Below are 25,029 nucleotides of genomic sequence, written 5' to 3' on the forward strand. Positions count from 1 at the left end.
TTGACCTCGGAGGAGCCTCCACATCGCCCAACCCAGGGCACGGACCGACCACGTCAACAGGAGGCGCCATCATTACCCTACCCCAAGATGACTCAGGCTATGGGGAACGAGACCGGCGTCCGATCTGGCTCGCTCCGACAGACAAGTAATGATGGCGCCCCGCACGCTCTATGACGACGGCGGCTCTCAGCCCCCTTACGGAAGCAAGAGGACGTCAGCAAGGACTCGACAGCCCCGACAGCTGTCCTTCCGCCAGGCTCCAGCGCTCCTCCGACGGCCACGACACCACACGAACCGGGTGCCAAAACCTCTTCGGCTGCCACGATGGCATGTACTTAGGGCGCTAGCTCTCCTCCGGTAGACACGTTAGCACACTGCTACACCCCCCCATTGTACACCTTGATCCTCTCCTTGCGCCTATAAAAGGAAGGACCAGGGCCCTCTTACAGAGGGTTGGCCGCGCGGGGAAGGACGGGACGGCGCTCGCGTGAGGCCGCTCGCTCCCTCCCACGTGGACGCTTGTAACCCCCTACTGCAAGCGCACCCGACCTGGGCGCGGGACAAACACGAAGGCCGCGGGATTTCCACCTCTCACGCGTGTCTCCCTCCGGCTGCCTCCCCCCTTCGCGCTCCGTCTCGCGCCGACCCATCTGGGCTGGGGCACGCGGCGACAATTTACTCGTCGGTCCAGGGACCCCCCGGTCTCGAAACGCCGACAGAGAGAAAGGAGAGAGATGAGGGAGAGAGAGAACAGGGAGGGAGAAGACACAGCGGCGGCAGCTAGAGAAAGCCAGGGCACGCGCGCTACAGTGGATTTAGATGGGCCCCTAGTGGGCCGGCTAGGGTTAGGGGTTTTATTTTTCTCTTTTTTATTCCGAAATACATTTTTAGATAGTTCAAAAATTCATAAAAGTTCACCAAAATTATTTATAAATAAAATACTTGTTTTTAGACTAATGATTACTATATTGTTTAATTATTATATTATTCACTAGGTTTTTCTTTAAAAAGAATTGATAATAAACATCCGATAATCAATCAAGCGCATACAAAGAAAAATGATCAAAATGCAAATAAATAATTAAACACTTAGAAAAAAAATTATTACCCTAATTAGTATAATAACTAAATTCATTATTTTTAATTGATGGTTTTTATGGTGTTACACCCCAACCACTATTCTAGCCGTTGCTGTCGATGGCGCACCGGACAGTCCGGTGGTGCACCAGACAGGGCAGTGTTCACTGTCCGGTGCGTGCCGCGTCAGCACACCGTTGAGGTTTGGAGCGGATGACCATTGAAGTATTCTGTCCTCATGCTGCACCGGACAGTCCGATGCGTTCTGACTTCGCTGCTCTGACTTTTGACTTGCGCTCTGTTCACTTTTACTGTACACCACAGTCGACCGTTGGCGCAGTTGACCGTTGCTTCGCTGGCTCACCGGACAGTTCGGTGAATTATAGTGGAGCGACTCCAGGGAAAACCCGAGAGCGGCCAGTTGATGAGGTGCTCGGCCTGGGCACCGAACAGTGTCCGGTGCACACCGGACACTATCCTGTGCGCCATTGGCAGCACCATTTCAAGTCTTTGCTCCAAATTATGTTGAGGCCCCAACTTAACTTCTTTCTTGGTTTATGTTGAACTTTATGCACCTGAGATAAATGATGACTAGGCAAACTAGTTAGTCCACGTGGTCGGTGATGGACATCAAACACCAAAATCGATTATAGGAAATGATTAAGCCCATTTCCCTTTCGCTTATCCATGGCTAATACATGTTTATCTCCCATTAATCCTCGCCTCCTCCCCTAATCCTCACTTCCTCCCCTTAATCCCCACCTTGCCTATAAGTAGAGGGGCAAAGGGCTTGTAGGAAACGGGTGACGCCTAAGAGGGGGGGGGGGTGAATTAGGACTTCTAAAACTTTTACTAAACTAGGCCACAATTAAATCCCTAGAGCAAAACCTATGCCAATAGTCAAACTAGAATGTGCAAACTAGGTTTTGTCTAAGTGTTGCTATCTCTACCGCAAAGGGTAAGTTTCAATCTACACTAGATAAGTATGAATACAAGATTGAAACTTAAATGCTTAATATAAATGCGGAAACTTAAAGAGCAAAGTAGAGAAGAAAACTCTCGTGGATGACGCCGGTATTTTTTACCAAGGTATCCGGAACCGCGCAAGGTCCTGACTAATCCTCGTTGGTGCCCCTACGCAAAGGGAAGCCCACGCGAGGGCCAAGCACCTCGGTCGAGTAACTCCGTAGAGAGCCGCGGGCCTTCTCCACGCGCAAGTGGTGCTCCGCTTCCGGCTCCTCTCGGACGCTCCCCGCCGTCTCCACTATCGAGCTTCCGTCCGAAACGCCGCGGGCCTCGTTCCCTCCGGTACACGGTGGCGGCCGTGACACAAACGCGGTTGTCACGGTCTCGCAAGATTCTCGCCCCACTCGGTACAATTACAACGACTCACACAAGAGCCAAGGGGTTGTGAGGTTTGTCTAAACTCACTCAACAATCTAGGGTTCACCTAGAGCAAGCGCTAAAGCGATCTAACTAACCTAAGCACTTCGCAAAGCACCTACGCTAATCACCGAGTGATTCTATTAAGCACTTGGGTGTTTGAGCTCTTGGAAATGTGCACTATATGCCTTGGTATGTTGCTTGGGCTCCCACACCTTCAAATGGTCGGTTGGGTGAAGTATATTTATCCCCTAACTCCAAAATAGCCGTTGGAGAAAAGCTGATGTTCTCTGCGGCACACCGGACAGTCCGGTGGTGCACCGGACAGCGCATTGTAGCCTGTCCGGTGCGCCTAGCCGTTGCTCTGTCAGAGCAGGTGACCGTTGGCGCCGCAGGCTTTTCACACCGGACAGTCCGGTGCTCACACCGGACAGTCCGGTGGTCTTTTCTCCGAGTGCCACCTGGAACTAGCCGTTGGGCTGGAGTTCCCTGGTGCACCGGACAGTCCGGCGTGTGGGCACCGGACAGTCCGGTGTGCCACCGGACAGTCCGGTGCGCCTCGCACAGACAGTCCGCAGCAGCACACTTGGACTTTTCTTGGATCTTCTTAATGTCTTCTTTTGAGGTGTTGCTTTCCTCAATTCCTTAGTCCAAGTAAATCTTACATCTTGTGAACTACAAACATAAACACTAGAAAACTTATTAGTTCACGGATTGTGTTGTTCATCAAACACCAAAACTCAATTAGCCAAATGGCCCGGGGTCCATTTTCCTTACAGGGCTCCCTCATGCCATCCCAAGCTATTTCATGGAAACCCACTCACACTCACTCACACACAAGCACAACAGAACCAGACGGATCGTTCAGTCGTTCATTCGACCGTTCATCCAAATGTTCTTAGTTTGTTCGACCGTTCGATCGTTCATGGTTAGTTCGTTCGTCTGATTGTTCGTCCGTTTGTTTGTCCAAATAATTATTGTTCAGCTGTTATGCTGCCGAAATTCCTATCATTCATTCGTCCAATCGTTTATAATTCCTATTCATCATTCATCGTTCATTCATACGAACTATTCATCGTTCATCGTTCGTTCATATGAACTATTTATCGTTCATCGTTCGTTCATCATTCATTCATACAAACTATTCACTGTTTATCTGATTGTTCATAGTCACAATTCATCGTTCATCGGATCGTTCATCCTACTATTTATCGTTATCCGATCGCCCAAATATTTAACAGCTCATCTATCATTTTGTTCAGCTCACCTAAGATCTGCTAGACTAATATCTCAGTCATACAAACTCTGGTGACTGTGATTTTCCTTCTAGTAAGAACTTCCTAGTTGGTCACCATCCTAGAATTGCTCTAATTTGAGTACGCTTAATTTTAAGGTTCTTTCCGACCAGACTTTTAAAAAGAAAGACGAACCATGTTTGTTTGAATACGCCGTCAATCCTATAAAACCTGGCTCAAGATACAATATTCCAGTTGTCGAGGTCCCGTCTTAGTGTTGTCCCATGTGACAGAGTAGGTATGAATAGTTGCCACCAACATAAACCACTACCCATGAATAGCCCAGAGATAATTCCTGGCACTCTCCTCAAAAATTCATTTTTCCAGATATCTCCAAATATTTGAATTTTTTGGAATATTCTAGGAATATTCCTTTTCCCTTTTCTTTTTCTAATCCTTATGATTGTAAAATCCAAAACTCCTCCGTTCAGACTCTGATTTCGACAATTCTGATTTCTAAATTCTTATCAAATTACCCTCTATCCAACCATGTCATCCCGTAAGCATGGTTCATATTATAGAAAACTCAAAAATACTCTTGTCCCATATTTCGCTTATAATTCTCTATTCAAACTTGATTCTTTCACCACGATTCTCATAAATAGTAAACTCTACCGTACTAAACCATACGCACCTAGCTATAAATACACCCACTTACCCTCTCCCTCTCCACACCCTCAATACCCTAAGCCAAGGCAAACCCCCCACCTAGGGTTGGGCATTCGGATTTTTTGAAACTTCGGTTCAATTTTTTGGTTTTAAAAAACTTCGGTTTTCTAGACATTAGAAACCGACCGGTTTTCTTGGAAATGAAAAACCGAGAAGTTCGGTTTTGGTTTTTTGGTAAAAACCGAGTACCAAACTTATACTAAGACAACATATACAAAAAGTTTATATGGTAGACTACACATAATTTTAAAAAGTAAAAAATATATAGGTACAAATATTTAGAGATACATCATACATCACATATAAATAAGTGAATAACAATTTAATTGTTTCACACATTTAGTTCACATAATCGAATAGTCAAATTTTAGAATTGATAAAGTTAGGTAATTCGGTTTGGTATACGGTGAAAACCGATTACAATACCGAAAACCAAACTTTTGAGATACAAAATCCGAAACCGAACCGAACTACCGAAAAACCGAAATTTCGGTTCGGTTGGGTATGGTTCGGTTCGGTTTATGGTAAAAAAGTGCCCACCCCTACCCCCACCCACTCAGTTACCCCGCTCTGCAGACTACACGCCTAGTGTCACTTCACTTCCAATACACCCTTCGGGTAAGCATCTCCACTCCATCAACACAAACTCCACTCAAAACTATATTCACCTATCCACCACCATTACTAACCACTTTGTATGTTTACTTACTGAGTTATCAGAACATTCATGCCGTCTCGTGAAGGGCAGTTCTGCAAGTTTACGCCAAACGATGGAGCTAGAAGCCAATTCCACGAGCTCTCACCCTTTCACCGGTTAAAGCACGACAAGCTCACTGGATCCCTTTGATGCATAAATTACCTATGTTTTTCAAACACAACCCTTAGCCTGTTATTTTATGCATTATATGATTTTTCTACTAAAATACATGTTAATATGGCCACCCAGCCTTAGAACGTTACCACAATTCATCTTTATACTCCTTGGCATTTTTATTACAAAATGATTTGAGAAAAGGTATGAGTTTTTCAAAAGAAAATATTTTTAAAATGGGTATGATGAAGGGTTATCACCCTTATCACCTTTGAGCGGGATGATCAGGGACTCCCTGGTTTGGGAGGGCCTTAAGGTGTTGGCTCAGCTGGGTTAGATGTGAGCACGAAGGATTGTCCCTCTCACATAAGGACCGATTTATCCTCACTCCTTACCTATACTCTTATCAAGTACAATCACTCGAGACTGTATGTGCAGTCGCTTGATCCGAATTTACATGGTCTGCACCTAGGGTTATGGTGGTTGGGGAGTACCTGGAGGATAAGGAGGGGAAAAGTTTTTTCCTGGTTTGGTCATGGAGGTGGACTTGTTCATTTTGGTATAACCGTTAAGGTAAAGTCGTGCAAGGAAGGAGAGAGTTTCGGTATTCAGATCTCACGATGGTGAGACTGCAGAAATCAGACTAGTTGGTTTAAGTGTACACCTCTGCGCAGAGTTCAAAAATCTATTCAAATAATATGTGTCCACAGATATGGATGAGTTATGGCATGGATTTGACAATTAGTGTTTTGTTTTCCAAAATGTTTTGAAAATGGTTTTGAAAGGTCCGACGTTGAGTCGTGAGCTATGGTGGACGGGAAGTCTAGTAGCTGTTTTTGAAATGAAAACTGGTGGGAAACTACCGAGGTTCCTGGATGGTTTAGTCTAGAGGATTTGGTTCTATTTTGAAAAACTTACTGCTCCTTTGGGAGAGGATGCACTTTAAAAATAAAATGTTTTACAAAATAGCCCTGCATCAAAAATTATTTTTTTCTGCAAAATACCCTAAGCTCCACATACTCCATGCAATATATCTGATTTCCCATTCCGTAGGTGAAGGTGGGCTGCTGGGTACGTAAGTACTCACTTTTGCTTATTTGTTGTTTTTTAGAGAAGGGGACCGCTGATCAGGTATAAGTTACGTCTGTTTCCAACCATGCTTATGGTTGTTGGACTACTGATTTGCTTCGCTGCGTATATTGGTCTGCTTCAACCCCACTTTGATGAGATGTCCCGAGTTGTGGACCAACTCTTAAAGTTGATCACCACTTGTATACGTTTGTCTCATTTAAAAAGATCTGGAACTATCTAATATATAAATGTGTATACTAGCTTTCTGGGACTAGTATTTGAATTACATTTGAGTCCGAGAGAATTGCGACACTTCACTTCCATATGACTAATATTAGTATACAAATATATTTTATATAAAACCATAATCGATCTATGTCTAAATTACGATTATTAAAATTAAATTTAATTCCAAGGATCCAAACGGGGTATAAAATAAAATGTAGTATTTGCATTTTAATATCAATTATATGGGTCATACATCTACTTTAATTTTAAATTTACTTTTTGTAAGGAGGGCCCACTTTAATTTTAAATTTATTTTTTATAGGAAGGTCTATCACACTAGCTTGTCACTGAATTCTCAGGCTATCTCCACCAGATCCCCTATCTTATCTCATATTTTAAACTTTACTATACAAACAACATTAAACAGTGTTATCTACAATTCCATATTCCTATTTTACACTATCAGCTGGAGATAGTCTCAGATGCATATCAAATATGATTGGTATGTCATCGGTATTGTATGATTAAATATGATTAGATCTCTGCCCATGCGTTGCCACAGGAGTAAAAAATTTGTATGAAACATAGATACGAAACGACAAACATCCCTATAATATACAAAATATGTGTGGCAAACATTATCAATATCATACAAATGGGTGCCTCCTCTAGTGGTATAGGGGGACATGAAATTGGTGGAGCAAGTGCTACATTATTTGGCACTTTTTTTACGACCTCAGTAACATGTGTTTTCTCAACAACAGATTCATCGACATCATTCTATGGGTTACAAGCCACATGGTCAGGGGCGAAGCCAGGATCCAAAATTAGAGGGGACCAAATTAGATTAGGGGGCTGTTTACATGAAAAATAGCTAAAAACAAACATGTCCTATAGAATTAGGGGAGCATTAGGAGGACATTTCCCCCTGTGCCCCCTGTCGTCGCCCCTGCACATGGCACTCAGGCTATGACGATGCATCTACAGACAAATAAAGAAAATCGCTTCAAACATATAATTCAGATCATAACAACAAAACAATTTCAATAATGTTACAGTGCTACACCTTGAGGCACGATCACTGTGTCCCCTTCGACAATGTCGTTGGCCAAGATAGGAGCAGGGGTGGCGGCCTCCATATCCACTACGACTCTCAACACAATATCCAATTAAGCGCACCTATGGGTACCAAAGAATAAGTAAAAATATCCCATCAGGAAAACATCTAAGGTCTTGTTCAATTATTCCAATTCTATGTGGATTAAAGAGTATTGGAATGGATTGAGATGTATTTTGACTTGCTATGGATTTAAATCGACTCAATACCACCCAATCCATATGGATTAATGGTGAAACGAACAAGCCCTAATGGTATGTTACATATTGAAGAAATGTAATCTTCTATGAACTCTAGTCAATTTTATTATTAATTTTCTAAGGAAAGTACGAAAAACAAAATACATAGTAAGTTGGTAATTAAGATAATTAAGATAAGTACTAAATATGTGTTATATATGAAAAATCTAAGATCACCAACCAGGTTTCAATGATGGACGCGTGTCAAAACCTTATGTTCATTAAGGGGGTGTTTAGCTGGAGAAATCACTCCATCCAAATTAATGTTGTGCATCATGGGTTCATTCATTAAGAGTGTGTTTGGTATGAGGAATGAAGTGATCCATCTTCTCACTCCTCACTTTTTTATTTGGTTTGTTGAATAGAATGGGTTGATCCATCACCACCTCATTTCTCATAAGCTAATAATTAGTATACACATGAGGAGTGTGTTGATTCCACCAAAATTGATGGAATGAACTTATGATGCATCACCTCATGAAGCATAGAGTGACTCCACAAACCAAACACACAATAAATTTGGTGGGATGACCATATTGCTCATATTAGTACTAACTAACTATGAGGAATGAGGTGGTGATGGATCAACTCATTATAATCCACAAACCAAACAAAAATAGTGAGGAGTGAGAAGATAATGGACTAACTCATTCCTCAAACCAAACACCCCATAAGGAATTCTTGAGATGACTTTGTATCTATTTTCTTTATGGCAGCTTTCTAGACACACGAAAGAGAAAATGGGAAATTATTTCACGTCATAAGCATAACGCAGATGGACTACTTCCTTTTATTTAGTTTATTTAAGGGGCCATAGACATTAGATGTCTATTGAACTTTCGAGTGCATGTGCACCAACTACATTGCCTATCCATGTTACACAGTGAGAAAAGGTTGAGCTGACCTTGCCTCTAAGCTCAGCAGAATAAACAGAGCCAAAATCACCATGACCAATTTTATGGTCCATACTAAAGTTGTTTATAGCACCAGAAAGTTGTGGATCTGTCAACCTTCATTCCCTCAGCTTGTGAAACCTTGCCTGTAAAGGTATTTAATTGAAAAGCCATTACAAGTTGAAAAAACATACTATTGTGTTTGCCAACATACACATTTTTCGCGAGGAGAATGTGATAATTTATAGGAAGAAAAATATAGTATGTTCTATACTAAGGCCCTGTTCCAATCTCGCGAGATAAACTTTAGCAGCTTATTTTTAGCTACTTTTAGCCATTTATAATCTAAACAGGAGAGCTAATGGTGATAATTTAAGCTAAACTTTAGCACTTCAATTCATATAGCTAAAGTTTAGCAGGAAGCTAAAGTTTATCCCGTGAGATTGAAACGGGGCCTAAGTTTGACCGAATCTTCTGGACATGAGAGTGGTATGACTTCTCTCATTTTCTGCTTCCTATAGGCCATGCAAATAGACAGATGCCAGCAATCAAAATAAACAACACATGCTATCAAAGTTCCTGCTACCATTCCTCTAGCAAGGCTGTTTCTTGTTCCACGTAGTAGAATGTGAGTTAATTGCCTTTGTTTCTGTCAACTGAACAAACAATTTAACTTAGCAGCTCCATCGACGATACTTGCCCTCAGTCTGTATGTTGTTCCAATCTAGCTAGCAACCCGAGAAATTAGTCCCCCATCAAATGCACATCATGGAGATCCTAGCTAACCCTATTAGTGCTAGTGCACATCAAAACTGCCTCTTTCAACTCTTCTTTGCCAAGTGTTGTCTCCACCATCACCTGGACAGCAGCAGCACATGTGGAAAGCTGTCCAAAGCGTAGTGTGCTGTCTCTGATATACTTGGATGAAACTACAGACCAAAAGGTGATGCAAGTGGCAAAGTAACACGTGCCCACACGGGAAAAGATGAAGGATTGACATGCTCACAAATGTTTATAAAAGGAAATAATCCATTACCTTTACATCTTTAAGTGACAAAAATATGCGGCTATTATTATAGTCCAGATGAATAACTTTAGCATCCACAACCTGAAAACTAAAAAAACAACTTAAAAACGATAGCACTGTGAGCATTTAGCAGTATTAAACAAAACAAATTTGTGTGATATTCAAAGGGCAAAGGAAAATCAGATAAATGTGACAAAATCTATGATTTTTTATCTCAAATTTCATCAACATACTCGTATAAAAAAAATAAGATATTGTTCTGAAAGGCCAACAACTTAAAAAGGAAGATGAAAAATAAAGGGAGGCTCACAACAGCAAATTACCTGACCAATTTTGTAAGAAACTGCTGGATCTAAGGTGTCATCCCAGGACACTTCCCACTGCTGAATCAATGCGAGTAGCCTTTTCCAAGAACTGGACGAAGAGAAACAAATCAACCATGCTGATTTGATGCACAAACAAAAGGGTTCGTAGATATGCTCACCAAATGGTGCTGGTGTTATATCTAGATAATCAATCCATGCCCCAAGAAGATAACTAAATCTCAACGCTAGAAACATTTTCAGTTCAAAGAAATCACCTGCTAATAACCCAAAACACCGGTGATGAGATCTACTACACACGTGAGGTAGATTAGACATTATTGAATAGCATGAGAGCGCTGCAAAAAAAATTATGCCAAGTCCCATTTCGCAAATTTTCATGAGTCCAAAACCTTGGCAATTTAATATGATCCAATCACCCAATCGAAGTTTAAATACAATGGAGTAAGCATAAGCAAAAGCAACACAATACGAATCACCTCACCGTGATGCGCGTAGACCCACGCCGCCTTCCAGGAGTAGATGTGATCCCTCACCTTGAGGCTCTCCTTCCCAATCTTATCCAAAGAAAAAATCACACATATGAAGAGAGAATAACCGCTTACTACAGAAATGAGACTGACCAATACGGATGAGAAGGAACAGATATGAGGGTTGAACTGTTTCAGGAGACCCGTTTGAGAGGAAACCCAAGGAGACGGGAGCCTGGCAACGGGCGTGGTCGATGAGTCGATTTGGGCCGGCGAGTTGTATCGACGTAGATGGAGAGACGAGATGAAACCCGCGGGAGGGCGGCTGATGACTGGAGCGGTGCAGCACGCGCGCGTGCGCTCGAGGAATGCTGAGGCGGGCTCCATGGTCGTCGGCGGCGATGGCGGCTCCGACAGCCAGGCATCCAAGCGTGAGCAAATGACAAAACCTCACCAATCAGAGAACAGCTAACCTGGTGGTGGCGCCGTTGTCGTCCCTCATCAATTCCACCGTGCATTTGTAGCAGCACTTCGTGTTGTGCTGACACGGCAGTTGGTGTCGACCTTCTCAAGGATTGCGGAGGGCCCCGCCCGTAACAACGGGTAAATTCCTCCGCCTCGACGTATGGACACTAGCTCGACAGAAGAGAGACAGATGAGATGACGGGACGGCTGCTGGTGCTCCTCCTGCGATGGAAACCAACGGTGGCTATGGATTGGATGATGCCCTTCAGCGGGGGAGGCGAGGGCCACGGAATGGCCTACAATATTGGATAGAGATTGGTGTATCGTCGCAACACAGTACTAGTATGCATGCGCACTTTCGTGCCCGTAGCAATCGCGATGCGAGAATACTCAGCCAGGCGTTGGGCATTTGACGCAACGGTGTGAGCATATTCAGGCAGGTGCGGAGGTGCCCGGACTTCGACGCAGCCAAGCCACCAGCCCACCACGGTGTACACGAGACCGAGTATGTGCCCCACGCTGCGCAGGCGATAAGCTAAGCTCGGTCGAACGTACCGAAACATGCGACAGCATCAGAATCGTAATTGCACATGCGACCCCTTGTCCTTTTGATGACACGAGTGTGAGGGCAGGCGCGCTGATGAAGCAAAGCGACCGCATCGGCGCCGCTGTCGCCACGCACACAGGCACAGTGACAGCGCGCCGTCGCCCAGTGGCCACTTTCCTTGGATTGCAACGGGCTGTGGCCGCACGCGTGCGCCGACTCTCATCTCGTCTTTGCCGGCTCCGCGTGTCCCCGCGGATTTGCCCATATATCTACCCCTCTTGCCCCCGATCTCCTCGTGGCACGGTCGGCGGCCTATCGTCTAGCTCTAGCACGCACGCTTGGGCAGTCTCTCTGTCCAGTCCAGTGAGATCTGTCGATGCACCAGTGCTTTGAATGATCTGCTCAGCTCAGCTCTTGCACTAGGCACGTAAGCTTTCCTGTCGACATCTTGTGAGAAACAGAGCTCTGCAAAAAAATATTGAGTCACCCATCTCGTTCAATCGATCTCTGAAATGTCATTGCTTACGGAGCGCAGGAAACCGCGCGCACGGTAGCCGATGGCCGAGATCGACGCTACACCATTAGAATCCATGAGGGCACCAGTGGATCTCTTCGATCGGGGAAGCGGTCAGAGCAGGCATAGTCCAGACGGGAATGTGCGTCACTCGTTTCGCTATTTCCATTTAAGCTCCGCTCTACTAAACACTAACATAGGTCAATCAGACACATGCTTGTTGGTACTAAAACGCATATGCAGGAGGAAGATTAGATCGCCATCTTAGCCAATGAGCTCGCGACCTGCAGGCTGCAGCTGGAAGTGAGAGAAAACCAGCACAAGCAGGCCACGATGCAGATCGAAGCCCTGCAGAAGGCAGTGTAGGAGCTCTCGCGGCAGTACGAGAAAGACTGCATGGACGCCCACCTCCGCATAGCCCAGCTGGAGGCGGAGAACATCAGCATCATGAGCCGGCAGTCAGAGACGGCCGACGAGCTGGCCGCCGTGAAGGCCGACCACGACGCCGCCAGGGCGTCGGTCGCCATCGTGCTGCGAGAGGTGGAGGCTATGGAGACGAGGGCCGTCCTGGAGTGGAGAGGGAGGGCACCAAGGACGTCCTGGCGCGGATACTGCTGCTCAACGAGACGGTCCTGTCCTCTGCCGTCGCCGCGATCAGGGCCGAGGAGGAGAGGTCCGTCTTCTTCCAGGAGGCCACGCTCCAGTTCTTTGACTCTGACAGGAACCTAGAGGTGGCCAGGCGGCAGATGGAGGTGATGGAGGGCATGGAGGCGGAGCTGCTGGCGAAGTCGGTGGAAGTCGAGTACCTGCGGGCGGAGCTGAAGCAGGCCGAAATGAGGTTCTGATGCAACGGAGGTCACCGCTACGGCGCTACCGGTTGCAGCAACTTGGATGGCCATGAGATGGCCAAATGGGCCGCCCGGCCCGGCCCGGCCCAGGCCCTGTGAAGCCTGGCTCGTTTTGGATCCGGCCCGTCAGACACGGTTAGAAAATCAGGCCAGACCTTCTAATCACGCGGGCTCAATTTTCTGTTCGAGCCCGGCCCGCAGCGGGTCTAAACGGGCCGGGCCGACCCGTTTAGCACGAAAAAGCGGGCCGAAAAACGGGCTATGCGGGTCGATAAGTACATTTTAGTGTAAAAAAAGCGGGATTAACGGGCTTAGAGGTAAACGGGCCGTGCCGGGCTAGCCCACCGTGCCTAGTTTCCTGTCCGAGCCCGGCCCGCTTATTCGTGCCGGGCCGGCCCGGGCCCGCATAGAACCGGGCTGTGCCGGGCTCGGACCGGACCCAAACAGCGGGCTTCGTGTCGGGCTCGCGGGCCTCGTGCTTATTGAACATCTATAGCCATGATCAGGTTCAGGGACGTGAAATAGTTGAAAATAGTGAAGTGGACCCGGAGTTCACGTTTCAGCACTCCTCGCCAATAGATGGCCAAACGGGCCGTCCGGCCAGGTACTATTAGGTACGATATTATTAGTAATCGTGCCGTGACGTATCGGCACTGGTGCCTAACTAGCGGCCTAGGCACTACACTATAGTGTCTAATCGTGTCGTGTCGTGACGACACTAGTGCCTAACCAGTGGCCTAGGCACTACACTATAGTGCTTAATCGTGTCGTGCCGGCACTAACACCTGATAGTGCCCGTACCAGTCCAGACACTATTTCATTTTAAAAGCTCAAAAAATATAGAAGATCTTTAAGATTATATATATAATTTTAAAACTTAAATATTTATACCATTATAAACTGAATTCATTATGTTTAGAATCATAACAAATAATAATTTACAATCACGTGCACATATCACAATCACATCTATAAACCACATCTTGGTTTAAGTCGTGTTTAACCGTGTCGGTTACTTAATCGTGTTGTGCTTGTGCCAGCCCATCGTGCCAGGGTGGCGACCCAAGCACGACACTAGACTTGTGTCGTGACGGCACTGGCACTATATGAATTGTGCAAGTGTCGTGCCGAATCACTACGTGCCGTGTCATGCTTAGTGTCGGCCCATTCAACATGACCCGTTTGGCCATCTATACTCACCAGGATTATCCTTTGTCTCAGATGAAATCTCCAGAAAGGACTGTCAAGTTGTTCCATCTAGTGGCAAGCAAGATGGAGGTTGATGTACCCGAGCATTGAGCTCAGAGTGAGTGAGAATAAAACGAGCAGCAGTGATGGTCGAGGACACGACAGTGGCTGAAGGGAACCCCGATGCTTAGAAGACAAGATGCCTTGTGTTGAGGACGTAAATTGGTCGTGCGGACGGTCCGGCCTCAGGTCCGGCCCCGAGGCCGAACGGTCCGCGGTGGTGGCGTGTACGGTCCGCGCGTGCGCATAATCAGTTAGGGTTTCGAGTTTCTTGCGGGATTTGTTAGCTAAAACCTCGGGATTAGCTCGGAAAACAATTTGTAACGGGTCCAGACCTCCCACCTTTATATAGTTGAAAGGCTATGGCCGATTGGACCCCCCACAATCGATCAAATCAAATATGTTTATCATTTTTACCTTTTCGTTCTTCTAATTCCTAGGAGGAGGAGTAACTTAGCCTTAGGATTAGATCTAGTTTAGTCTTTCACAACAATCTCTACTCGACTCTATGCCGATTAGAGGAGCACCGGGCGCCCTGCCGACCCGGAGCTACCCCTTGGAACTCTCCCCCTTGATGGGATCTCTCCTGAGGCGAGTTCTATGGTTCTTTGCGGAGAATAAGACCCTCTGCGTTATCGTGGACCGTCCGACCCCAGGCACGGACTGTCCGGAAGTGTGCAGAGGAGGAGCCGCTCCTGCGCTAGGTCGCGGACCGTCCGACCCTATGACACGGACCGTCCGTGCCTCCGCAGAGAGCCCCGCCAGGCGATATGTTCCCCGTGTTTGGCACTCGGATCGGTGCCAACATACTTTTTGGTGACTCCGCTGGGGACAAGGGTGTCTAGATCTGCTAAAAATCGGCCCACAGATGGCCGATTCCGAGGATCCCACCAAGGTCTCCACCACCAACATCATCAAGCCGACAATGGGGGCACTCCCGGCTGATGACAAGCAACCCTTTGAGGACCTCGTAATGCGCGATGAGAAGGAGGTGATGCGGCAATGGAACGAACAACGCGACAAGGAGGAGGCGGAACTGCTGCATAAACTCTCCGACGGCGCAAAAAGGCAGCGGAAAAGTACATGTCACACTTCACGGTGGATCGCCACGAGAAGATCATGTGTCAATGGGAGATCGATATGGAATCTCTCCTACCTCCGCTCCAGGCTCCTGTTGTAAGTGCTCCAGATCTATCTCTTACGACTTTCATGGAACAACAAGGAGATCAGTTAAAGCAATATGTAGATGAATCTATTAAAATGTATATACGTTCATATGAGAAATCAACTACTCCTAGTTTCCCTCGCATGAGTCTAATACGGAGCCACCCGCACCAAACACATCGGCTACAAATGGGTCACCCTTGGCCCAGCCATCATATGGCATGTCGAGCTCAGGGGAGCGGGCGCAAGATGCGGATTTTTTTTGTACATACCGGATGTAAACACCATCTTTTACAGCCCCTCACATCCACCACTTAGAGGCCCACAAAGACAGATCAAAATTTACAAAATAACTCTTTAGTAATTTGTTTTTCTTTTATTGATATGGACTAGCAGCTGGTGTATGTGAGGGGCTGTAAAAGAGATTCTTTACATCTCAGATGTAAATATTTTTTCCCAAGAGGCGGAGCGAGAGGACGCAGGAGCGATTTCCCCACGCGATGTGCTCGTACAGCTAGGGAGAGGCATAACGTACAGAGGAGTTAGGTTCTTCATATTAGTACTTTACTACAATTTTTATATATCATATAGATAGGTTTTGAATATTGATTCAAATATAACTATTGTTTATTTCTAAACACTAAGGTACACATGATCTGGTGGTTAGCTCCAAATTTCTAGAGCAGGAGGGCGTGAGTTCTAGTGCTCGCTCTACACTATTTTTTTATATAATTATTTTTATTTCTAAACACTAATTTACATGTGAGGTGTTGGGAAGGCGCAGTAGCGCGGACGCTGAGTGTAGGGGCTGGGTCAGCACGGAGGGTGAAGACGTAGTAGCACATGTGCCCACATTAGGTTCTTAATAGTCTAGTATAGAATATATCATATAGATAGGTTTTGAATATTGATTTAAACATAACTATTGTTTATTTCTAAACACTAAGGTACGCATGATCTAGTGTTAGCTCCAAATTTCTAGAGCAGGAGGGCGTGAGTTATAGTGCTCGCTCTGCACTATTTTTTGATATAATTATTTTTATTTCTAAACACTAAGTTACATGTGAGGTGTTGGGAAGGCGCAGTAGCTGGCTGCGCGGACGCTGAGTGTAGGGGCGCCGAGGCGGGGCACGTGGGGTAGGGCCAGAGTGTCAGCGCGGAGGGTGAAACCGTGGTAGCACATGTGCCCACATTAGGTTTTTAATATAGTAGTATTCTAAACACTAAGTTACGTGTGAGGTGTTGGGCAGGCGCAGTAGCTAGCTGGGTGCCGAGGCGGGGCGCGTGGGGTAGACCAAGAGTGTCAGCACGGAGGGTGAAGACGTAGTAGCACATGTGCCCACATTAGGTTCTTAATAGTCTAGTATAGATAGACTAGGTATATATGCCCATGTGTTGCCACGAGAGTTAAAAATTTAGTAGTATAAACATAGATATGAAACATCAAACATCACTATGGTATACAAAATTCATGTGACAAAATATCATTGTAACACTAATTTTATATTGGCGATATAAATATGTAATATTATTATAAATACGCTGACTCAAATAGAATGAACTGATGTTTGAACAAACATTATAATATCGCACAAATTATTTCTAAAGAGTCTATATAGAATTTGAATGATAGGAAGCATGATGCTTTACATAACGATGTTTGCCATGAGGGTCTGTTAGTGCGTCAACCCATTGCTCGTTGGATGAATTGGTTTTGTCTGCATCGCTGGATGATGTCGAGCAAATAGCATCTTCAAGTCTTTCTACAAGCTCCCAATCATTGTAAAACGTAGACCATGTCGTCAAAAGGCTGCAAGCACGGGTAAAATAGGGGGAACTTATAGCTTGAGGATAACCAAAACATAAGAAACAAGAATTGCATTCTTCTTCTGTTTCAATAAAAGAAAGAAGAACAATTCTTATAGCAAACTAAGATTTTTTCTATTGGGGGAGGGTGTCCCCCACCTGATATATTATAAGCAGCTAGACCCTGCCCTTCCTCTCACTTTTCATCCTCAGGATCTAGATCATTCTTCCTCTTGCCCGCCGAATCGTTCCACCACTACAAAAGCAATCCAGAGACCGACACCATGATCGACCTCATAACAAAGTCCTTCATCAGCTAAACATTTATGTCCATTAGCTGACAGTAAAAAACGGAGCAAATGTTGGGACCTGTTCATCCCACTGGAACAACATAAAATCTGACATGCCAGATCAAACAGGAAGTGAAGGTGATTCTTTAACAATTTTGAGTTATATAGTACTAAAAAATTGTGGCAAGTGATTGACAAGCAGAGATGGAAACGTGGATCATGGCCATGTATGGTAATTTTCCACCTTTCATGATCAGCTGAAAACAAAATGTCAACTGACAAAGTGAATAGGGTACATGACAGGGACCTTTTGATCCCGCATGCACTATGGACTTGTCATTGGGGCACGCATGAAGTCTCAAACATATGTTCTACCCTATACATGGAACTTTGAAGCTCACTAATCCAAAATTAGGGATGCTGATCCTACCAATATAATTGCAAAACGTGCTTAACTCGGCACAAAAATGACCACTGCAACTAAGGATAGTAGATTATATGCATATACATCCTCCCCAAGTTTGGGAGGGTTAACCATTACTCTCTTCTGTAAAAGGCAAACATATCCAGAACCCCGTCTTTTTTTAGAAGCAACTCAGATTTGTTGCCTTATTTGAATGGTTCCCAATCAGGGTATATAAAAACAGTACTGACATGTTATTGGTTCCTAATTAATTAAATCTTCTCAATTAGTTTATATGACTTGTTAAATGTAGGTTGTTGCGCTTTTTTACTAAACTTATGGCAATATTTTAAACAATCTACTATCTGTTGTTGCTGATGCTTCTATATGTTTCTTCTATCATTCAGATTTTCAATAAAGGAGGATGACATGCACCCTCATTGTGAAGTTATTCCCTTAATTTTCTTTGTGCAACCTCATTGCCTCATTGATATTGTTGTACACTTAGTTTGCGCTTGTAAGATTCGTGCACATGCATTGTATTCTAGGCTAGATTGTATTTGAAAATAGAGGGATCAATATGGGCTTCCAATCTACTTCTTTGACAACTATCCTATCTAAGAAAGTGTTACAATTGGAGTAGTTTTGGTATGGGTGGACCAACAGATCATTGTTTAGAGAAAGGTGGAGAAATAACTATAATTTGGGATCAAAACAATTAATTAAATTTCATGTACCAGACTGATAGAGGATGAGGTGAGTGACACGGATAGAGATAGTTTAACCAATTAACAAGACTATATTTTAACTTCATGGATTTTTATTATTGGACGGTTGGTGTTTTTTTTGTTGGCAACATATTGGGACGGGTATCGCCATGTGAGAGATTTTCTGCATCATTAGATCTAGCAGCACCAAAGAAACTTTTTAATTAAGTTTTTGTTCATACAAATACTTTACATCCATTTAGTACTTCAAAAGTATGTCTACCTGATTAGGACTAGAGTCGAGCTGAAGGATTGGTCGAAAGCTGGGAGCCTGGAATCCCGAGTAGAATGGAACTGGAGGCTAGTTATGTCTACTTGATCATCGATGGTGCTTTGCTTTAGATTAATGTTAGGTGTTTGGACTGCTGCAACTGCAATCCATAGAGATAAAACGTTGTAGAAAGAGTAGAAGCCCGTACGGATTAAAGCCAAGCGAACATACTTTCTTAAGTTCACTTGCTCGAGACAATAAGAGTTCACCTAACTTGCTCCAGGCAATAAGAGTTCACCTGTTCAGAAGAGGAAGAGGGGTAGAGAGCATATGGCCTCGTTACAAGTTGTTAAGCTGTTTTGTTGTGCACTTTTTTTGTTGTCCTATGTCCAGACGCAATCTACAGAACAATTCCAGCTAAGGGTCATTCTGTTATCACGGAATGGTGGCCTGGATTAATTTTTAGATGGATTTATTCTCTAATTTATATAAGCTTTAACCTACTAAAACGGTTCGTGGGGCAACCCTGGACAAGAGAACAAACGAACAAGGCCTAGTATTGGAATGCACCTGGAATAGTTTTAGCTCATCAAAGCTTATATAAATTAGACAAGGAATTTTTCTAGTTCTAGCCATAGATCCATGGGAACGAATGCCTCCTAAAGGCTACTTCGATTCTAAGTCATTACCCAAGCAACTTACAAAACAGAGTCGGGGCCGGATTTTGATGTGCAAGCAGCCCTTGTGCAAGGAAAATTGACCCGGGCCATTTGACTCAATAGGGAAGTGAGGAGTCCGAAGGACTACAGGGAATTTGGAGACTTGGCAAAATTGGAATATATATCATGGGATACATCATATTGGATCAAGTCTATTGCCAAGTGGGTTAGTGCATACTTTGGACCCAAATTTCCCACTCATGACTAAGGTAACTAGATTTGTTGTTTTTCTTGTTTTTAGATATGCGTATCTATTTTCTTGCATCTAGTTTTTACCGTTAATACCTAGTGTTGCAATTAGTATTTGAACGGGAAATAGGCTTACACCTTTTCCTAATTGATTTTGGTGGTTGAATTGCCCAACACAAATCATTGTACTAACTAGTTTGCTCTAGATTATAAGTTTTACAGGTGCCAAAGATTCACAACAAACTAATAAAAAGACCAAGATAGGGTTCAAACAAAGAGAGCAAAAGACTACCGAAGTGTGCCCTGGTCTGGCGCACCAGACAGTGTCCGGTGCACCAGGAAATTCCAGTCTGAACTTGCCACCTTCGGGAATTCTGGAAGCCGCTCCGCTATAATTCACCGGACTGTCCGGTGCACCACCGAACTGTCCGGTGTGCCAGTGGAGCAACGGCTACATCGCGCCAACAGTCGTCTGTAGAGAGCAGTTAATGCGCTACAGTGCGCGCAGAAGTCAGAGCAGAGCCAGAAGGCGCACCGGACAGTGAACGGTGACTATCCGATGCACCACCGGACTGTCCGGTGGCCCAGAAGACAGAAGCTCCAATGGTCGAACCCTAACGGTCGGGTGACGTGGCTGGCGCACCGAACTGTCCGGTGCGCCATGCGACAGCAGCCTCCACCAACGGCTCCTTTGGTGGTTGGGGCTATAAATACCCCAACCACCCACCATTCATTGCATCCAAGTTTTCAGCCTTCACACCTCATACAAGAGCTATAACATTCAATACAAGACACAACCAAAGAGATCAAATCCTCTCCCAAGTCCAAAGGCAATTCCAATCAAATAGTGACTAGTGAGAGAGAGATACTTGTGTTCATTTGACCTCTTGCGCTTGGATTGCTTTTCTTCTTCCTTCTTTCTTGATTCCAACTCAATTGTAACCAAGGCAAGAGACACCAATTGTGTGGTGGTCCTTGTGGGGACTTAGTGTCCCGTTTGATTGAGAAGAGAAGCTCACTCGGTCTAAGTGACCGTTTGAGAGAGGGAAAGGGTTGAAAGAGACCCGGTCTTTGTGACCACCTCAACGGGGAGTAGGTTTGCAAGAACCGAACCTCGGTAAAACAAATCACCGTGTCATCCGCTTTTATTCGCTTGTGATTTGTTTTCGTCCTCTCTTTCAGACTCGCATTTAATTCTATTGCTAACCTGGCTTGTAGTGTGTGCTTAAGTTTGTAAATTTTAGATTTGCCTATTCAACCCCCTCTAGGCGACTTTCAATTGGTATCGGAGCCCGGTACTTCATTAGAGCCTAACCGCTCGAAGTGATGTCGGGAGATCACGCCAAGAAGGAGATGGTGACCGGCGAGAAGCCCGCCACAAGCCATGGGAAGGCTCCATCCGGGGAGTCCAGCAACAAGGTGAAGGGATCCCCTTCACACGACAAGTCGCGTCGAAGCGGTGAAAAAGAAAAAGAAGATGAAGAAAGTGGTCTACTACGAGACCGACTCTTCATCGCCATCCACCTCCGGCTCCGACACGCCGTCCATCACTTCTAAGCGCCAAGAGCGCAAGAAGTATAGTAAGATCCCCCTATGCTACTCTCGCATTCCTAGACATACTCCATTACTTTCGGTCCCATTAGGCAAACCACCGACGTTTGACGGTGAAGATTATTCTAGGTGGAGTGATATGATGAGATATCACCTAACCTCACTCCAGAAAAGCATATGAGATGTTGTTGAGCTTGGAGTACAGGTACCATCCGTAGGGGATGAAGATTATGATGAGGACGAGGTGGCCCAAATCGAGCACTTCAACTCTCAAGCGACTACTATACTCCTCACCTCTCTAAGTCGAGAGGAGTATAATAAAGTGCAAGGGTTGAAGAGCGCCAAAGAAATTTGGGATGTACTCAAGACCGCGCACGAAGGAGATGAGGTGACCAAAATCACCAAGCGGGAAACGATCGAGGGGGAGCTCGGTCGCTTTATGCTCAACCAAGGAGAAGACTCGCAAACCATGTACAACCGGCTAAGAACCTTGGTAAACCAAGTGCGCAACCTCGGGAGCTCCAAGTGGGTTGACCATGAAATGGTCAAGGTTATTCTAAGATCACTTGTATTTCTTAATCCTACTCAAGTACAATTATTCGTGGTGATCCTAGATATAAGCTAATGTCCCCCGTGGAAGTTATAGAAAAATTTGTGAGCTTTGAATTGATGATCAAAGGCTCCAAGAAGATCATTGAGCAAGGCGCCACCTCAACACCCGAGGTGCAACTCGTCGCCTTCAAGGCAACGGAGGAGAAGAAAGAAGACTCTACACCTAGTAGGGTCCCCATCGACGCCTCCAAGCTCAACAATGAGGAGATGGCGCTCATCATCAAGAGCTTTCGCCAAATCCTCAAGCAAAGGAGGGGGAAAGACCACAAGTCCCGCTCCAAGAAAGTTTGCTACAAATGTGGTAAGCCCGGTCATTTTATCGCTAAATGCCCTTTGTCTAGTGATAGTGACAGGGATAACGACAAGAAGGGAAAGAGGAGAGAAAAGAAGAGGTACTACAAGAAGAAGGGCGGCGATGCCCATGTTTGCCGGGAGTGGGACTCCGACGAGAGCTCCACCGACTCCTCCTCCGACGAGGACGCCGCAAACATCGTCGTCACCAAAGGCCTCCTCTTCCCCAACGTCGGCCACAAGTGCCTCATGGCAAAGGACGGCAAGAAGAAGAAGGTAAAATCTAGATCCTCCACTAAGTATGCAACATCTAGTGATGAGGCTAGCTCTAGTGATGATGAGGAAGATTTATTAACTCTTTTTGCCAACCTAAACATGCAACAAAAGGAGAAATTAAATGAGTTAATTAGTGCTATTCATGAGAAGGATGAACTCTTGGACTCCCAAGAGGACTTCCTAATTAAAGAAAACAAAAAGCATGTTAAGGTTAAAAATGCTTATGCTCTAGAGGTAGAAAAATATGAAAAATTATCTAGTGAGCTAAACACTTGCCATGATGTTATTTCCAACCTTAGAAATGAAAATGCTAAATTAATTGCTGAGGTTGAGAAATCAAATCTTTGTAATGATTCAATTGACAATCTTAGAAATGATAATGCTAGTTCAATTGCTAAGATTGAAAAATTGAATGCCTCTCTTGCTAGCCTTAGAAATGAAAATGAAAAATTAATTGCTAAGGCTAAGGAATTAAATATTTGCAATATTTCCATTTCCAATCTTAGAGATGAAAATGCCATATTACATGCTAAGATTGTTGAATTAAATTCTTGCAAACCCTCTACATCTACCGTTGAGCATGTTACCATTTGCACTAGATGTAGAGACATTAATGTTGATGCTATTCATGATCACCTAGCATTAATTAAGAAACAAAATGATCACATAGCTCAACTTAGTGCTAAGATTGATGAACATGACTTAGAAAATGAAAAATTTAAATTTGCTAGAAGCATGCTCTATAGTGGGAGACGCCCTAGCATTAAGGATGGCATTGGCTTCCAACAGGGAGACAATGTCAAGCTTAATGCCCATCCTAAAAGATTATCTAACTTTGTTAAGGGCAAGGCTCCCATGCCTCAGGATAACGAGGGTTACATTTTATACCCTGCCGGTTATCCCGAGCACAAAATTAGGAGAATTCACTCTAGGAAGTCTCACTCTGGCTCTAATCATGCTTTTATGTATAAGAGTGAGGCATCTAGTTCTAGGCAATCAACCCGTGCTAAATTGCCTAAAAAGAAAACTCCTATTGCATCAAATGATCATAACATTTCATTTAAGACTTTTGATGCTTCCTATGTGCTAACTAACAAATCAGGCAAAATAGTTGCCAAATATGTTGGGGGCAAACACAAGGGGTCAAAGACTTGTGTTTGGGTACCCAAGGTGCTTGTTTCTAATGTGAAAGGACCCAAGACCATTTGGGTACCTAAGAACAAGGCCTAAAATTGTTTTGTAGGTTTATGCATCCGGGGGCTCAAGTTGGATCATTGATAGCGGGTGCACAAACCACATGACAGGGGAGAAGAAGATGTTCTCCTCCTATGAGAAAAACCAAGATCCCCAAAGAGCTATCACATTCAGGGATGGAAACCAAGGTTTGGTCAAAGGTCTTGGTAAAATTGCAATATCACCTGACCATTCTATTTCCAATGTTTTTCTTGTAGATTCTTTAGATTACAATTTGCTTTCTGTTTCTCAATTATGCAAAATGGGCTACAACTGTCTTTTTACGGATATAGGTGTTACTGTCTTTAGAAGAAGTGATGTTTCAGTAGCATTTAAGGGAGTGCTAGAGGGTCAGCTATACTTAGTAGATTTTGATAGAGCTGAACTCGACACTTGCTTAATTGCTAAGACTAACATGGGTTGGCTCTGGCACCGCCGACTAGCCCATGTTGGGATGAAGAATCTTCATAAGCTTCTAAAGGGAGAACACATTTTGGGACTAACCAATGTTCATTTTGAGAAAGACAGGGTTTGTAGCGCATGTCAAGCAGGAAAGCAAGTTGGTGCTCATCATCCACACAAGAACATCATGACGACCGACAAGCCGCTTGAGCTACTCCACATGGACCTATTCGGCCCGATAGCTTACATAAGCATCGGCGGGAGTAAGTATTGTCTTGTAATTATGGATGATTATTCTCGCTTCACTTGGGTGTTCTTTTTGCAGGAAAAATCTCAAACCCAAGAGACCTTAAAAGGATTCTTGAGACGGGCTCAAAATGAGTTTGGCTTGAGGATCAAGAAAATAAGAAGTGACAATGGAACTGAGTTCAAGAACTCACAAATAGAAGGCTTCCTTGAGGAGGAGGGCATCAAGCATGAGTTCTCTTCTCCCTACACGCCACAACAAAATGGTGTAGTGGAGAGGAAGAATAGAACTCTATTGGACATGGCAAGGACCATGCTTGATGAGTATAAGACTTCGGATCGGTTTTGGGCCGAGGCGGTCAACACCGCTTGCTACGCCATCAACCGGTTATATCTTCACCGAATCCTCAAGAAGACATCTTATGAACTCCTAACCGAGCAAGTTGATCTTGATGAGCTAGATGATGAAGAGGATCCGTGCGTCGCGCTAAGGAACATGTCCATTGGGGATGTGTGTCCTAAGGAATCCAAAGAGCCTCCACAAGCACAAGATCAACCATCTTCCTCTATGCAAGCATCTCCACCAACCCAAGATGAGGATCAAGCTCAAGATGATGAAGATGAGGATCAAGAAGATGAGCCAC

General features: G+C 44.5%; 2 pseudogenes across 1 annotated transcript; both read right to left on the reverse strand.

Moving 5' to 3' along the window:
- Positions 1 to 9,351: 9,351 nt before the first annotated feature.
- Positions 9,352 to 11,378, reverse strand: LOC100278848 (ribosome protein pseudogene; annotated as a pseudogene). Its single transcript, NR_158717.1, has 5 exons — positions 10,618 to 11,378; positions 10,295 to 10,390; positions 10,134 to 10,224; positions 9,820 to 9,891; positions 9,352 to 9,641 (listed from the first exon to the last, which is right to left on the reverse strand). The product of NR_158717.1 is annotated as a ribosome protein pseudogene (transcript).
- Positions 11,379 to 17,718: 6,340 nt separating this feature from the next.
- On the reverse strand, positions 17,719 to 17,811 carry LOC111590752 (uncharacterized; annotated as a pseudogene).
- Between the last annotated feature and the right edge of the window lie 7,218 nt (positions 17,812 to 25,029).

This window comes from Zea mays, chromosome 1 (assembly GCF_902167145.1).
Source record: "Zea mays cultivar B73 chromosome 1, Zm-B73-REFERENCE-NAM-5.0, whole genome shotgun sequence".
Lineage (NCBI taxonomy): Eukaryota > Viridiplantae > Streptophyta > Magnoliopsida > Poales > Poaceae > Zea > Zea mays.